Source organism: Macaca nemestrina, chromosome 8 (genome assembly GCF_043159975.1).
Source record: "Macaca nemestrina isolate mMacNem1 chromosome 8, mMacNem.hap1, whole genome shotgun sequence".
Classification (NCBI taxonomy): Eukaryota; Metazoa; Chordata; class Mammalia; order Primates; family Cercopithecidae; genus Macaca; species Macaca nemestrina.
Window position 1 is genome coordinate 142,371,188 of NC_092132.1, and position 17,764 is coordinate 142,388,951.

General features: G+C 40.7%; 1 long non-coding RNA gene across 1 annotated transcript in view; it reads left to right on the top strand.

Moving 5' to 3' along the window:
• Positions 1-17,764, top strand: part of LOC105491135 (uncharacterized) — a 119,306-nt gene that overhangs the window by 13,700 nt on the left and 87,842 nt on the right. Inside the window, exon 2 of the long non-coding RNA XR_011607233.1 lies at positions 14,116-14,373. This is a non-coding gene — a long non-coding RNA (uncharacterized lncRNA). The remainder of the gene's footprint in view (positions 1-14,115; positions 14,374-17,764) is intronic.

The following is a 17,764-nucleotide window of genomic DNA, read 5'->3' on the forward strand; positions in this document are numbered from 1 at the left end:
AATCGCTTGAGCCCAGGAGGTGGAGGTTGCAGTGAGCCAAGATCACGCCACTGCACTCCAGCCTGGGTGACAGAGTGAGACTGACTCAAAAATAAATAAATAAATAAACAAAATAAAAATAAAATAAAATAAATGAGAGCCAACTGATCTAAGTGACTTTGTGCGAAGCTGTTACTGATTTAACGCCACTAAAATTTGGCCAGGGGTGGTGGCTCACACCTATCATCCTAGTGCTTTGGGAGGCTAAGATGGGAGGATTCACTTGAGGCCAGTAGTTTGAGATCAGCCTGGCAACACAGGGAGATCCCTTCTCTACAAAAAAAAAAAAAAAAAAAAAATTAAAAATTAGCCTGGCATGGTGGCGCGTGTCTGTAGTCTCAGCTACTTGGGAGGCTGAGACAGGAGGATCACTAGAGTCCAGGAGTTCTAGGCTGCGGTGAGCTATGGTTGCACCACTGCACTCCAGCCTGGGTGACAGGGTGAGACCCTGTCTCTTAAAGAAGTAAAGCCACTGAAATTTCAGGGTTTTGTCATTCTTATAGCAGAGCCAAGCCAGTTTGAGTTTAGCCTGACTTATACATTTAAGTAAATGTATACTTATACTTCAAAATTGTCCACAAGAATTCACTGGTTGCAAATAAAAAAAGTAAAAATAGAAGATTACTTGGAAAGAAGTCATTCAAGAATCTCTGCAATTTTTTTTTCAAGTGAAGCTTTGTTGTTAAAATTTAAATGCTAAACAAATGCTATAGACGCTCCAGATTACAATTAAAGCAATTGGAAGGAAATAGATTTCCCACGCACAGATATAAATTTATCCAAGAACTAGGTTGTACCCCTTCCAGTATTCTTTCAAAACTCTTAATTATAGAGATTACTAGCTCAAGGAACAGGAGGTTAAACATCTGCTTCCTCAAATGAAGCCAAAAGCTTGAAACAAATTGGCTGAATCATACTTAAAGGAAAGAATGAGAGGCTAAAATTAAATATCTCCTCCAGCATCTCATGCTTCTTCTGATGAAATAGTCTTATATATCAAGTACTTAATGGAGAGGGGCACAGTTAGGCGGTGGGGGCACCTTTGAGAGAAGCCTTCATGAATCGCTTTATTCTGTTTCTCTCTTCACATACACAATCTGATCATTTCACCATCTTTTGTGAACAGCTTACAGTAGTTTCAAACCTGAACCCTTGTCTGGCTCTCGTGCTTTGAAAGCCTTACACCAGAGACAGTTTTTTCTACAATGCGATTGAAGAGATGGGAAATGCACCTTGTCCTTGGTCCCTTCTCTCCCCGGCCTTCCTTGATCTGGTACCTGAAATGTCGGCGTTTATTACTTTGGTAATAAAAGTTAAAGGTTTTTTATTTTCTCTCTTTCTTCCTTTCTCCCTTTCTCTCTTTCTCTCTTTATTTCTTCCTTCTTTTCTTCGATGGAGTCTTGCTTTGTCAACCAGGCTAGAGTGCAGTGGCATGGTCTTGGCTCACTGCAACCTCCACCTCCTGGGTTGAAGTGATTCTCATGCCTCAGCCTCCCAAGTAGCTGGGATTACAGGTACTGGCCACCACGCCCGACACATTTTTGTATTTTTGTAGAGACAGGGTTTCACCATGTTGGCCAGGCTGGTCTCGAACTTCTGATCTCAAGTGATCCACCTGCCTCAGCCTCCCAAAGTGCTGGGATTGCAGAGTGAGTCACTGAGCCAGGCTTATGATTTTTGAAAGCTATTATGAGAATGCATGTATCACTGCCTATGAGTTACACATCACAGGAGATTTCCACCCATCTGGACTGGTACCTGAAACAGAAGACTAAACAGGAATGCTGGAAACGAGGGAGGGAGGGCAGGGGGAGGATGGAAAGAACAGGAAGGAGGAAGAATGAAGGATGAGGATGATAAAGTCAAATTCTTGCCTTTCACAGTCCTACCCTGGGATTTGGTGATGTGCTGCCTGTCCCAGAGAAGGGCCACAGAGCTGTCTCTCAGTGTTGAGTCGTGCTTTCCTTTGGCACACCTATAGGTTTGATTTTCATCATGGAATCTCAGAAATACCCCAAACATAAAAAGGTTTGCCTGTGCTTTGTCAAGAACGTTTGTCTCCCTTTGTGGCCTTTCTCAGTCTGTGCAGAAGCATACACATTGATTAATAAAGCTTTGATTTTAGCTCTAGTATTCATTTTTTTCTATTCATTATTTTTTTCGTTCTCTACATTCAGTATAACATATAAAGAAGGGAACTTTAAAATTTTTCATCCAGAAATGCTACCAAAATTTATTTGACTTTTATTGATAGAGCTTTCTCTCTCTTTTTGAGGGTGAGTGAGGAGAGGTGGGGTTTCGTCATGTTAGCCAGGCTGGTCTTGAACTGCTGAGCTCAAGAGATCCTCCTGTGTTAGCCTCTCAAAGTGCTGGGACTACAGGTGTGCACCACCTTGCCCAGCCAGATCTTTCTTTAGGAAAAAATATAGTGGTCATTAAAAAAGCGTTTTTTTAAATGGACATATATTCTCTAATTGCACTTTGCAAGGCATTTAAAACTTATCTATATTAAAACATTGTATTTTTATTACTTTTAATTATTACTAAGAAATCAGCAAGAGACTCTATTCTTATATTAAATGAATGTTAGAAATCCAGTATAAATAATGATAAAACAGTATGTTCATTAATGAAGAGATAATTGACCAAACAAATGAGTCTGATTTTTAAGCATCCACCATTCCTCTGCAGCATTATGAGGACAATATGTTAACAAAGCAACGAAAAGCCACATTTAATTTCCACTCGTATGAATCACTCCAGGGAAGAATGATAGACTTCAGTGTTGTCCTTTTGCTTAGAACCAAAAGAATCAAAGCCTTCCTTTCCCTACCTCCTATCACCCCAAGCTGTTCATGTCTCGCTATTCCAATGCGAAAGAATTTCATTCACCAACAAGAGGGAACATAACAGCAAAGGCAGGTAGGTGTTGCAAGGGGATGAAAGTTTGTGTATCCCCCAAATTCAAACGCAGAAACCCTAACCCCCAAGGCAATGGAATTAGGAGGTGGAGCTTTGGGGAGATAATTAGGTCGTTAGGCTGGAGCCTTCCTGCGTGGGATTTGTGCCCTTCTAAGGAGAGGCCGGAGAGCTGGCTCGTTTTCTTTCTGCCATGTCATGGCACAAGAAGTCCACAAGCTACAATAAAGAGAATCCTTTCCAGTGCCTGACCATGCTGGGACCCTGATCTCAGCCTTTCAGCCTCCAGAACTGTGAGAAACAAATGTCTGTTGTTAAAGCCTCCCGGTATATGGCATTTTGTTATAGCAGCTCAAGCTAAGACAGGTGTTTGCCTCAAGTTTTTCTCAAACGGGACAGCAGCTTCTGTGCCAGGTGCTGGGGTGAGGGCACGGTGGACAGATGGAGAGAGTCGTGCCCATCACGGCAGCCCTGGGGCAGGGCGAGTCTGAAATTCTGCCTCCACATTAAAGTGGCCCTTTCAGCCTCCAGTGAAAGTTTCTCCACTGGCACAATAACATGTACTTAGACACGACCAAGCTTAACTGTTCCTCCTCTGCTTAGGGAGTGGAGGTGAGAGGGCTTCTTATATGTATAGGCATTCGGCAACTTTTCTCTTATTTCTGAGATGGGAAATTCTGTGTGAACACACGCACCTCAGGGAAAAAATAAATAAAAAGATTATTAGATGGTTTACTGAGGGGCAATACAAGGATTAGTGTCATTCAGGGCCTATTTCGTGGACTGGGCATTGAAGGAGGAATATCCAAATCAGAGGAAATACTGGTAATCCCATGAGTCTTTGGAGAGAACCTAGAGAGGTGGTAAAGCAGTAGTCTGAGCTGGGAAGAACATGTGGTTTCACTGGATCAGAAATCGTTAGCCAGGGTCGGGTGCGGTGGCTCATACCTGCAATCCCAGCACTTTGGGAGGCCAAGGCGGGTGTATCACTTGAGGGCAGGAGTTCAAGACCAGCCTGGCCAAAATAATGAAACCCCGTCTCTACTAAAAAATACAAAAATTAGTTGGGCATGGTGGCATGTGCCTGTAATCCCAGCTACTCAGGAGGCTGAGGCAGGAAAGTCTCTTGAACCTGGGAGACGGAGGTTTTAGTGAACCAAGATCATGCCACTGCAGTCCAGCCTAGGTGACAGAGCGAGACTCCATCTCAAAGAAAAAAAAAAAAAAGAAATCTCCAGCCTAAAGGTCGAAGAGACATCACAGAAGCCTGCTTTAGGAACATAGTCTGTCAGGGCGTGTCAGCTTAGAAAGAATGAGAAGTAAGTTTCCTGGAAACTGTGAAATTCAACCATGATGGTGCTTTCATTGTAGTCCCATGATCACTGGTAAAACTACCCTAGAATTAAGGGTGGAAGTGCTGAACTTTGCTGCTGAATATTTGTCAGGTAAACCAGAGGGGAACAGAGGGGACTTGGATAGGAATTCCAGGATTAGAGACACAGAAATCCCCAGGCAGGGTGAGTGAGGGACAGACCTGGAGTATTAGAGCTTCGAAGACAGAGACCACCTCATTCAGCACACTTTTCACATTTGAGAAGTGTTCTTTTATGAGGTGGTCAGTTGCAGCTGCAAGGGAGGATAGAGGAGAGGTTCAGGGAGACAAAGTGTATTTTTATTTTCTTTTATTATTATTATTTTGAGATGGAGTCTCACTGTGTCATCCAGGCTGGAGTGCAGTGGCACGATCTTGGCTCACTGCAAGCTCCATCTCCCAAGTTCACACCATTCTCCTGCCTCAGTCTCCCGAGTAGCTGGGGCTACGGGCGCCCGCCACCACACCCGGCTAATTTTTTGTATTTTTAGTAGAGACAGGGTTTCACCACGTTAGCCAGGATGGTCTCGATCTCCTGACCTCGTGATCTGCCCGCCTCGGCCTCCCAAAGTGCTGGGATTACAGGCGTGAGCCACCGTGTCCGGCCTATTTTCTTGTATTATTTTATATTTTGTTTTGAGACAGAGTCTTGCTCTGTTACCCAGAAGTGGAGTGGCGTGATCACTGCAGCCTCAAACTCCTGGGCTCGAGAGCTCCTCCGACCTCAACTTCCTGAGTGACTACAGGTGCACACCATCAAGCCCTGCTCATTTTATGGGTTTTTTTATTTTTTGCAGAGACAAGGTCTCGCTATGTTGCCTAGGCTGGTCTCAAACTCCTGATTTCAAGTGATCCTCTTACCTCAGCCTCCCAAAGGGCTGAGATTACAGGAGTGAGCCACTGTGTCTGGCAAAACACGACTTCTTATACAGGCTCAAGAGATAGGAGGTATGGCAGGTCATGCAGGATCACGTGGGGAAGCCTCAGGGTGCTCAGGAGGTAGAACTCAGCAGCAGGGGTAATGTGGAGGCTACAGCCTTGTTGGACTTCTGGGGGAAAGTCAAGGCAGGGAGAGGGAAACAATTTACGACTGGCTAATTGGAAAAATTTCAGCAGCTCTAGGCTATAGGTTATGGGGTGGTCCTAATTGCCTGGTACTTCTCCTGGGACAGTTAAGGCAGAAGAGTGCCGCCTCCTGGGTTGGAGGGATTGGATGGAGGAGGGTGGCTGTGGATTGGTTAGTTTGAATAATAAGGGCATGCTTTTCCTGGCTGACCTTTGCTGTCTCTAAGAACTGACTAGCTCTGGGACGGGCAGTCTCTTCCCAGCCAGAAAGGTTTTTAAGATGTCAACACATCCTACTATACTGAAAATACAAAAGTATAGAAACAACACAAAATCAAACAATACAGAAGCCTAAAAATGAAACATGAACCATCTTATCCACACCCTCTCCAACCCCCGTGTGCAATTCCATCTCATCTGAAGTTAGGTTGGCACTTGAATGTGTATTCTTCCACATCTGCTCCGTGCAAACACAGGTGCACAAACATGTTATACCCAAATGTAGGTTTTTAAAATAAACATGAATTCTCACCCTATACATCTCTTTTCACTTGAGTTTGTTTCGCGAACAACCCTCAACATAACTACAAGTAGATATATCTTTACTTTTAATCAATGCTTCTGGTTTATAGGGTGGATATCCTAATTTATCCAACCACTGTCTCTTTGCAGACATAAAGGTTATTTTCAGGTTTGTTTCTTTTACAAAATAACTGCACATAAGCTTCCATAAATACGTGTGTTTATAAATACTCATGTTTTCATGCCTCCATTTTCCAGTGGAATTGTTGCATCAGTGGGTGCATCGTAAATGTTAATTGATAGAAGAGATAGTGACAGATTTCTTCTTCAGAATGTTTTAGCAATTGAACCTGAGATCAGCAATTCGTGGAAGTGCCAATTTTTAAATTTTTTATATTTTTTGGGAGGGGATCTAGCTCTGTCACCCAAACTGTAGTGCAGTGGTACAATCGTGGCTCACTGCAGCCTCCAACTTATGGGCTCAAAGGATCCTCCTGCTTCAGCCTCTGCAGTAGCTGGGACTACAGGCACATGCCACCACGTCCAGCTAATTAAGTAAAATTTTTTTAGAGACAAGGTCTCAGTATATTGTTCAGGCTGGTATTGAACTCCTGGCTTCAAGTGATCCACCCACCGTGGCCTCCCAAAGTGCTGTGATTACAGGCAGGAGCCACCATGCCTGGCTCTGAAAGTGTCAGTTTTATTAGTTTTACCATATCCTGGTCATCACTGGATGTTATAATGTTTTAATGTTTACAAATCTGATGCACGATCATTTATAATTTTTCTAATTTACATTTTTCCAACTAATAACATGGAGCATCTCAGGCAACAAAATAAATACAACAAAACAAACAAAACAAAAAACAAACAAAACCCTCTCCTTAATTATAGCTTATAAGACCTATGAGAGCCATATTTTTCTTTTCTTTTTTATTTTTTTGAGAAGGAGTCTCACTCTGTTGCCCAGGCTGGAGTGCAGTAGTATGATCTCAGCTCACTGCAACCTCCACCTCCTAGGTTCAAGTGATTCTCCTGCCTCAGCCCCCCGAGTAGCTGGGACTACAGGTGTGTGCCATCACACCCACCTAATTTTTGTATTTTTAGTAGAGATGGGGTTTCACATGTCGGCCAGGCTGGTATTGAACTCCTGGCCTCTGGTGATCCACCTGCCTCGGCCTCCCAAAGTGTTGGGATTACAAGTGTGAGCCACTGTGTCTGGCCAAGAACCACATTTTTTCTCTTTATTTATTATTTGTAAGAGGCCAAGAGAAAAATAAGGCTTATTTGCATTGAGGAAGCTGCATGTGTTACTACACAGTAATACATAAGTGCAGATGCTTGCTTTTTGCCTGACATGCCTGTGTTATCCAGCTTCTGTCTTCCTGGAATAAGATGAAATAAAACTGGCTATTTCCAAATTCATTTGATCTAGGCTGTGTACAGGATATTTCAAAAATTCTGTTTGTTATTTACTCATCTTGGGAGATAATGAGAAAAGAAGAGCTGTCAGTTTCTTCCTTCTGACTGTTGTAATTTATTTTCTTTGAGGAATTAACATTACATTGAATCTGTTTGAGTATTGATTATAGTTTGGTTTACAGCATGCTATAATTTTGTGCTGTCTTTGAGACCTGATGACACCAGTGGTCCGTGATTCTCAGAATTGTTAAACCTTGTCTCACTACACAGTATGAATCGGAACAATAAAATTAAGCCCTGGTTTATCTGAGTGAGTCTAAGGGCAAATAAACCCGTGAGGGCTAATCCCTCAGTTTCTGATATAGTGGCCTTAGGGGGGATATTAATGAGGTGGCAGCAGCCCTCTTTTAAGAGCCAGGAATAGTGCCCGAGATCAGTGTAAGGTGGTGGGATGCAGGTGGAGGATGCTCAAGTGGTTGTGAGACAGGAGACCGGCCGGACTTGTTTTCCAGCTGTGACCCTGCTGACCAGAACAGGCTCTGGTTGAAACGGTGCAATGAAAAAGGCAGATGGCTGTGAAAGTGACCTCCAGTTATCCTCCCTGCTCATTAGCATAATGAGCTGCACTCCCACCAGCAACATGACAGTATACAAATGCCATGGCAATGACTCAGAAGTTATCACCCCTTTTCTAGAGATTTCTGAATATCCTCCCTTAATTTGCATGTAATTAAAAGTAGGTGTAAATACAGCAAGCTACAGCCCACAGGTACTGACTCTGGGCGCACTGCCTATGGGTTAACTCTGCTCTATGAAGAGCAGCATTGGTTCAATAACAGATGCTTTCTCTCGCCACCAGCTTGCCCTTGAATTCTTCCTTGGGAGAAGTCAACAACCTTCCTAAGGCTAAGCTCTAATTTGGGTGCTCCCTTGCCTTGCATCAGTTGTATCAGGCAGGGCTCTCCAGAGAAACAGAATCCAATAGGATATCTATCTACCTACTCTATCTATCTATCTATCTATCTATCTATCTATCTATCTATCTATCTATCTATCAATCATCATCTATTGTGAGTTTTGTTTTAAGCAAACTGCTCATACGATTGAGGGGTAAGTCTAAACTCTGTAGGTCAGCCTAGCAGCCTAGAATTTCAGGCAAGAGTCAATATTGTAGTCTTGAATCCAAAGGCTGGAAATTCGAGCAGAATTTCTGTGTTGCAGACTTGAGGCAGAATTCCCTATATCTTTCTTAGAAACCTGTCTTTGTTCTTAAGGCTTTCAGCTAATTGGATGAGACCTACTCACATTATATAGGGTAATCTGCTTTACTTACAGTTAACTGATGATAATTGTTAATCACGTCTAAAAAATACTTTGACAGTGACATCTAGGCTAATGTTTGACCAAACAACTAGGTACCATATTCTAACCAAATAGACACATAAAATTATCCACAATAGCAGAATATAGTTTGTTTGCTTCATGTGAGTTCAAATGATCCAACTGCTATGCATTTCTCTGTTGAGCAAGTGACTTAAAATGGAGTCTTGTTATAGTCATGCTATAATCCAAGAAGGATCCCTGATGTCCCAATCATTTTCAGCACATCTACCCCCATGAAGAACAGTCGCTGAGAACAAGGGCCTAACATGTTTCAGGAAGGGAGCAGGAAAATATGTCGAGAATGCATAAGTCTCTTATTTTCCAACCTTCCTTCTTTTTCTCCTTTGGCCACTTAACCCAATACGTTGACCTCTTTTTTTTTTTTTTTTTTTAAGTGTCTGGTGTTAAGAGAGCTCAGTTGAAATGAAATAATTCATTTCCTCTTGGCACAATTCTTCTGGCTGATGGAAAAAGGCATTTTGGAACATCTGAACAAATTTTAAGTAGAATTTACATCTGATTGTTGTTCTCTGCGTTGATATTGATCAAACACATTGAAGAATTTTTAAATGTCCATTTCTCTTTCACATGTGTGATTTAAAAATAATTTAAGGTAAAATTCACATGACAAAATTAATCATTTTTAGTGAACAATTCATTGACAGTACATTCACAATGTTGTGAAGCGCCACCTATGTATAGTGTCACTCCAAAGTCAAACTCTTGCCTATTAAACGGTTCCTCCCCCTTTCCCCTGGCAACCACCCATCTGTGTTCTCTCTGTATGGATTTATCTATTCTGGACCTTACATATAAATGGAATCACACAATATGTGGTATTTTGTGTCTCGCTTCTTTCACTTAGTATAATGTTTTGGATGTTCATTCACATTGTGGCATATATCAGTACTACATTTTTTCCATAGCTGAATAATATAGCACTTTCTGTATATACCACAATTTGTTTTATCTCTTGTCTACCGATGAACATTTCAGCTGTTTCTGCATTTTGGCCATTGTGAATAGTGCTGCTATGAACAGGACCTGCTAGATTCTTTTGGTTCTTAATACAAGGCTCTTTTACCTACCCAGGACACATCTATGCTTAGAGAAAATAGAAAACCTCCTCTTCCAAATCTAGCCATTTTATATGAGTTAGATTAAAATGAACATCAAAGCTAATCTATGGTCAATGCAATCTAGAACATAAAGATGAGTAAAGAAAACAGCTGGAATTGTCCCAAACACACAATAAGCACTCTGACTGGTAAGCTGGTACAGATTGCATTTCATATCCAGACAGCAACCATTACTAGCAGTCTTTCTGTCTCAACTTGGCATGAACCCCTTGAAATTCAAAGCGCAGATAAATGGAAGTTTCCTAATTCTGGAATCATTTCCCCTTGGATCAGTGTAAGCCCAGTAAATATGTCTTTTTTTTTTTTTTTTTTTTTTTTTTGGAAAAGAGTCAGTAACAATCACAACCAGGAAGGAAAACCCATTGGATAAAATAAATTGAAGATAAATATTTTCTAATTATCTACACATTTCTCACTATTGTGAGACCTCAGTTTGAGAAATCTTTACAGGTAGTTAAAAACGATAACCAATCTGCTTTGGACCTTACTCTTTTTCTTAGCACTGATTGCAAAACACAAAAACTTCCTGCAAAAGTGGAATATGTTGTCATGCTGTACTGAATACAACTTCCTTGCGTTTCCAAATAATGCTGTTTTGAAGAAGAAATTAAATTACATGGTTTTTGTTTCTTGGCTAAGTAACACTATGCGTGAACGTGACATAAAACTTAGCTTCTGGAGAATAAATGCAAATGAACACCAAATATTTTTGTGAAACCAATGCTAGAATATTATTCATACTTTAGTAAACTTTAGTCCTAAAATCCATCAAATTTCACGAGATCCAATTACTAGAGGGAAACCTGGGAAACAAAGGTTAATAAAACAAAACAAAAATATTAACAAGAACATTATTTATAGCATAGTTCTGTAACATTCTGATAGTATTTATTTTCAAAATGGCTATTTTACCAAGATGGCAGAAACAACTTTGCAAGTCTTAAGGAACATTTTATTATAAACACTTAGTAGCCATCATAGAGTGAAGAAATTGAAGATAGATGGCTGGGTGTGGTGGCTCACGCCTGTAATACCAGCACTTTGGGAGGCTAAGGCAGGCGGATCACAACGTCAGGAGATCGAGGCCATCTGGCTAACATGGGGAAACCCTGTCTCTACTAAAAATACAAAAAAAAAAAAATTAGCCGGGCGTGGTGGCAGGCGCCTGTAGTCCCAGCTACTCAGGAGACTGAGGCAGGAGAATGGTGTGAACCCGGGAGGCGGAGCTTGCAGTGAGCCGGGATTGCGCCACTGCACTCCAGCCTGGGTGACAGAGGGAGACTCTGTCTCAAAAAAAAAAAAAAGAAAAGAAAAGAAATTGAAGATAGAGTGAAATCAAATCAAAGGTGAAATTATCAATGTGACTTACATAAAATTCACATATTTGCATTAACCCAAGTATATGGAAAATCAGTATCTGCTGACCTTGAGTTTGGAAATGACCAATAATGTATCTTTAAAAACTGAAGCCATCGAGAAAACTATTTGCAATAATAAACATATTCCTATTACAAAAAAGGAAAGAAAAAGAAAAAAAAAGCAGTGTCTTCTATGGAAAAGGTGCTTTTTCCATAGAAAAGCATTTATTGTATAAATCATTATTTTAATTTTAAAAGTGAAATTGCTTAGTAATTATTGATCCCTTCATCAAACAATTTTGGAAATCTCCAATGGGCTAGGCAATATTTTTTTTTTTTTTTTGAGACAGGATCTCGCTCTATCACCCAGGTTGAAGTGCAGTGGTGTGATTACAGCTCAGTACTGCATTTCTTCCACAGCTGAATAAAATTGCATTTTCATGTACAAATTGCATTTCATATCCAGACAGCAACCATTACTAGCAGCCTGTCTCAGCTTTGCACGAAACCCCTCAAAATTCAAAGCCCAGGGAAACAGAAGCTTCCTAATTCTGAAATCACTTCCTGAATTTTCTTTTTAGTTCATATTTTTAATGGACTGAAATTACAAAGATCCCCCAGGAGACCCTGGAGGAGGGGAACAGCCTTGAAGAGGCAGAGATTCACTGCCAGTAGCCCACCCCTACCTGCTACCCACTTCCCCACAAGGGTCCCAAACTCTTTCAATAATCCTAAAAAACCGGATGAGAGCGCAGGCAGATAAGGGCTCCTTCATCTTCACACAGGTGACAAGCCATCCTGTCCTGTCCTGCCCAAGCCCTGGCCCTCTCTAACCAAGTCAGGCTCCCAGCCCAGACCCTGACCCGGGCAAGGACAGGGACAGCAATCTGCTCCTACAGGAGGTGGCGCTGCCATCCCCTCAATCCCCTGGGTTCAATTGATTGTTCCACTTCAGCCTCTTGAGTACCTGGGACTACAGGCATGTGCCACCAGGTCCAGCTAATTTTTATGTATTTTTTTAGAGACAGGGTTTCACCATGTTGTCCAGGCTGATCTCAAACTCCTGGGCTCAAGCCATCTGCTGCCCTTGGCCTCCCAAAGTGCTGGAATTACAGGCGTGAGTCACTGTACCCGATCGTGCCAGGCAATTTTAGAAACTTGGAGAACATTAGTGAACAAAACAATCACGGCTCTCATGGCCTGTATGTTCTAGAGGGTTGTGGGTGGCAGACTCAATAAACAATAATAAATAAGTTATATAGGATGTCTGAAAGTGATAGATGCTTTGGAAGAAGAGAAAGAGCAGATTGGAAGAGATTGGAAGGTGGAAGAGGTGGGAAGTGAGGGCAAATTGCATTTTTTTTATTTATTTATTTATTTATTTATTTATTTATTTATTAGAGATGGGGTCTTGCTATGTTGCGCAAGCTGGACTTGAACTCCTGGGCTCAAGCTATCCTCCCTTCTCAGCCTCTCAAATAGCTGGGACTCCAGGCATGCACCACCACACCTGGCTTAGGCTGCATTTAAATGCAGTAGCCAGCAGAAGCAGCCAAGGTGACACTGGAGCTAAGATTTGAAGGCAAATGCCAGCCTCGCGGGTACCTGGGGGAGGAATCCCAGTGAAAGGAATAGCAAGTATTGAAGGCAGAAGAGAAAAGATCTGAGTGGCAGAGAAGTGCAGTCCATATCCCGGAGTGTCTTCGGGCCATTCTAAGAACTTTGGCTTTCTCCAAGGGAAATGGGGAGCCCTTCAAGGGGTTTGAGCAGAGGAATGATGTGATCTGACTTAAAAAACATTATGTATACTTAAGATGCACAACAGGTTTTGATACACATATACATATTGAAATGATTACTGTAGTCAAGCAAATTAACATAACCATCTCCTCACATAGCTATCATTTGTGTGTATGTAGTGAGAGCGTTTGAAATCCATTCTCTTTGCAAATTTCCAGGATACAGTACAATATTATTAACTGTGGCCATCACACTGTTCATCAACTGTCTAGATGTATTCAACTTATGTAACTGCAATTTGTACCCTCTGACCAACACCTCCCCATTTCCCCCATTTCCCAGACCCTGGAAACCACCGTTCTACTCTCCTCTTCCATGTATTCATCTTTTTAAAATTCCACATATAAGTGAGCTCATGCAGTATTTTTCTTTCTGTGTCTGGCTTGTCTTAGCATAATGTCTTCCAGGTTCATTCATGTTGTTGCAAATGGCAAGCTCTCCTTTTCAAGGCTGAATAATATTCCATTGTACAGAATATATATACTGTATAATATAGTATATACACATGTATGGTATACACACATGTATGGTATATACACATGTATGGTATATACACATGTATGGTACATACATAGGTCTTTTACATTTTCTTTCTTCATTCATCCATCAACAGACCCTTAGGTTGTTCCCATTATCTTGACCACTGTGAATAATGCTGTAGTAAACATGGGAGCACAGATCTCTTTGAGGCGTTGATTTTATTTCCTTTGGATATATATATACCCAGAAGCAGGATTACTAGGTCATATGTTAGTCTATTTCTTTCTTTCTTTCTTTTTTTTTTTTTTTTTGAGACAGGATCTTGTTATGTTGCTCAGGATGGAGTGTGGTGACAAAATCACAGCTCACTGCAGCCTCAAACTCCTGGGCCTAAGTAATCCTCCTGCCTCACTCTCCTGGGATTACAGGCACATGCTGCCATGCCTGGTTAATTCTTCTTTTAGAGATGGGGTCTTGCTATGTTGTCCAGCCTGGTCTTGAACTCCTGGCCTCAAGCGATCCTCCTGCCTTGGCCTCCTAAAGTTCTGGGATTCTAAGCATGAGCCATTGGACTTGACCAGTAGTTCTGTTTTTAAGTTTTTGACTTTCATTTCAGAAAGGATCACTTTGGAGACTGCAGTATGTAGAAGGCAAGGACAGAATCCAGGTGACCAACTGAGGAGTGGCTGAGATTCTGCAGGGGAGAGATGAGGTGGCTTAGAACAAGACAAAACCGCGGGCTGGTGCAGGAGTGCCCAGATTCTGTAAAGATCACTAAGGCCCTTGGTTGCCCTCCTGCTTCCAACACTAAAAAATTGAGACCAGACAGACTAAGTCACTTCTGCATAACTGTTAAAGAAACTCATCTTAAAAGGTAAGTGTAACCAAAAGAAAAAAAAATTACTTACAACTTGTTTTTAGTAAGAATTTGCTTTTCTGAATTTTTTTATTTTTTATTTTTTATTTTTTATTGAGACAGAATCTCACTTTGTTGCCCAGGCTGGAGTGCAGTGGTTTGATCTTAGCTCACTGCAACCTCCACCTCCTGGGTTAAAGTGATTCTCCTGCCTCAGTCTCCTGAGTAGCTGAGATTACAGGCATGTGCCAACACACTCAGCTAATTTTTGTATTTTTAGTAGAGATGGGGTTTCGCCATGTTGTCCAGGCTGGTCTCAAACTCCTGACCTCAAGTGATCCTCCTGCCTTGGCCTCCGCCTGCTCTTCTGAAAAATTGATACTATTCTGATAATGCAGTCATCCTAAGGAAGACCACTTTTTATTTCAGAAATTATTTTTTTGTACTCATGCATCTGAATTAGTTATGTATCTATTAATGTGAAGACATAGTCTGTATCTAAACAAAGCTATTTAGAACAACCTAGGCTTCATAATTGATTTTTTGGATAGTTTGACTATTCATATTGATCATGTTCACCACATATTTGTCAACTTTTTTCTTCATTTCATACTATTTATTTGCTTATGTATTTATTTAGAGATAGGATCTTGCTCTGTCACTCAGGCTGGGGTGAAGTAGTGTGATCATAGCTCACTGCAGAAGAATCCAGTGATCCTCCTGCCTCAGCCACTCCAATAGCTAGTACTACAAACACATGCTAGCACACTGAGCACTTTGAGAGGCCAAGGGGGAGTGAATCACTTGAGCCCAGGAGTTAGAGACCAGACTGGGCAACATGGCAAGACTTTATCTCTATAAAAATTACAAAAATTAGCCAGGTGTGGTGGCATATAACTGTAGTCCCAGCTACTGGGGAGGTTGAGATGGGAGGATTGCCTGAGCCCAGGAGGTCAAGGTGATAGTGAGCCATGATCACACCACTGCACTCCAGCCTGGCTGACAGAGTGAGACCATGTCTCAAAAAAAGTAATTTTTTTTTTAGAGACAGGGTGTTGCTGTGCCACCCAGACTGGTCTCAAACTCCTTGCCTCAAGCAATCCTCTTACTTTGGCCATCTCATACTATTTAGAAACCACCATGGTTAGAGAGGCGAAGATCCTTTTTTATTATTTATTTGAAGAACAAAAGGACTGTGATAGGAATGTTTTACTTTAAAATATTAACTTGTCAACAACTCCAGAGCCACAAAATCATTAAATTTACAATGAAAAATTATGGTTTTTCATCTCTGTAGTTCTTTTATCACTTTATTTTCTAACATATTTGCCTCTGGCCTACCCAATCTATTAGGTTGGTGCAAAAGTGATTGTGGTTTTTGCCATTAAAGGTAATTTAAACTAATGGCAAAAACCACAATTACTTTTGCACCAACCTAATAGTTTACAAGTATTAAAAAATGGTTATAATCAATGACAAAACCTCATGATTGTCCCAATAGATGCAGAAAAGGCCTTTGATAAAATTCAACATCCCTTCATGCTAAAAACTCTCAATAAACTGGTATTGATGGAACATATCTCAAAATAATAAGAGCTATTTATGACAAACTCATAGCCAATATCATACTGAATGAGCAAAAGCTGGAAGCATTCCCTTTGAAAACTGGCACAAGACAAGGATGCCCTCTCTCACCACCCCTATTCAACATAGTATTGGAAGTTCTGGCCAGGGCATTCAGGCAAGAGAAAGAAATAAAGCGTATTCAGATAAGAAGAGAGGAAGTCAAATTGTCTCTGTTTGCAGATGACATGATTGTATATTTAGAAAACCCCATGATCTCAGTGCAAAAACACCTTAAACTGATAAGCAACTTCAGCAAAGTCTCAGGATACAAAATCAACATGCAGAATTCACAAGCATTCCTATACACCAACAACAGACAAGCAGAGAGCCAAATCATGAGTGAATTCCCATTCACAATTACTACAAAGAGAATAAAATACCTAGGAATACAACTTACAAGGAACATGAAGGACCTCTTCAAAGTGAACTTCAAACCACTGCTCAAGGAAATAAGAGAGGACACAAACAAATGGAAGAACATTCCATGCTTATGGATAAGAAGAATCAATATCGTAAAAGGGCCAAATTGCCCGAAGTAATTTATAGATTAAACGCTATTCCTATTAAGCTAGCAATGACTTCCTTTACAGAATTAGAAAAATGTAAATTTCATATGGAACTAAAAAACAGCCCATATAGCCAAGACAATCCTAAGCACAAAAAACAAAGCTGGAGGTATCATGCTACCTGACCTCAAACTATACTACAAGGCTACAGTAAACAAAACAGCATGGTACTCGTACCAAAACAGATATATAGACCAATGGAACAGAACAGAGACCTCAGTAATAACACCACATATTTACAACCATCTGATGTTTGACAAACCTGATGAAAACAAGCAATGGGGAAAGGATTTCCTAAATAAATGGTGCTGGGAAAACTGGCTAGCCATATCCAGAAAACAGAAACTGGACCCCTTCCTTACACCTTATATCAAAATTAACTCAAGATAGATTAAATACTTAAATGTAAAACCCAAAACCATAAAAACCCTAGAAGAAAACAGAAACTGGACCCCTTCCTTACACCTTATACAAAAATTAACTCAAGATAGATTAAATATTTAAATGTAAAACCCAAAACCATAAAAACCCTAGAAGAAAACCTAGGCAATACCATTCAGTACATAGGCATGGGCAAATACTTCATGACTAAAATACCAAAAGCAATTGCAAGAAAAGCCAAAATTGACAAATGGGATCTAATCAAACTAAAGAGCTTCTACACAGCAAAAGAAACTATCATCAGAGTGAACAGGCAACCTAAAGAATGGGAGAAAATTTTTGCAAGCTGCCCATCTGACAAAGGTCTAATATCCAGAATGTACAAGGAACTTAAACAAATTTACAAGAAAAAAACAACCCCATCAAAAAGTGGGTGAAGGATATGAACAGACACTTCTCAAAAGAAGGCATTTATGCAGTCAGCAAATATATGAAAAAAAAAAAGCTTATCATCACTGGTCATTACAGAAATGCAAATCAAAACCACAATGAGCTACTGTCTTATGCCAGTTAGAATGGCAATTATTAAAAAGTCAGGAAACAATAGATGCTGGTGAGGCTGTGGAGAAATAGGGACACTTTTACACTGTTGGTGGGAGTGTAAATTAGTTCAACCATTGTGGAAGACAGTGTGGCAATTCCTCGAAGATCTAGAACCAGAAATAACATTTGACCCAGTAATCCCATTACTGGGTATATACTCAAAGGATTATAAATCATTCTACTATAAAGACACATGCACACGTATGTTTATTGCAGCACTATTTACAATAGCA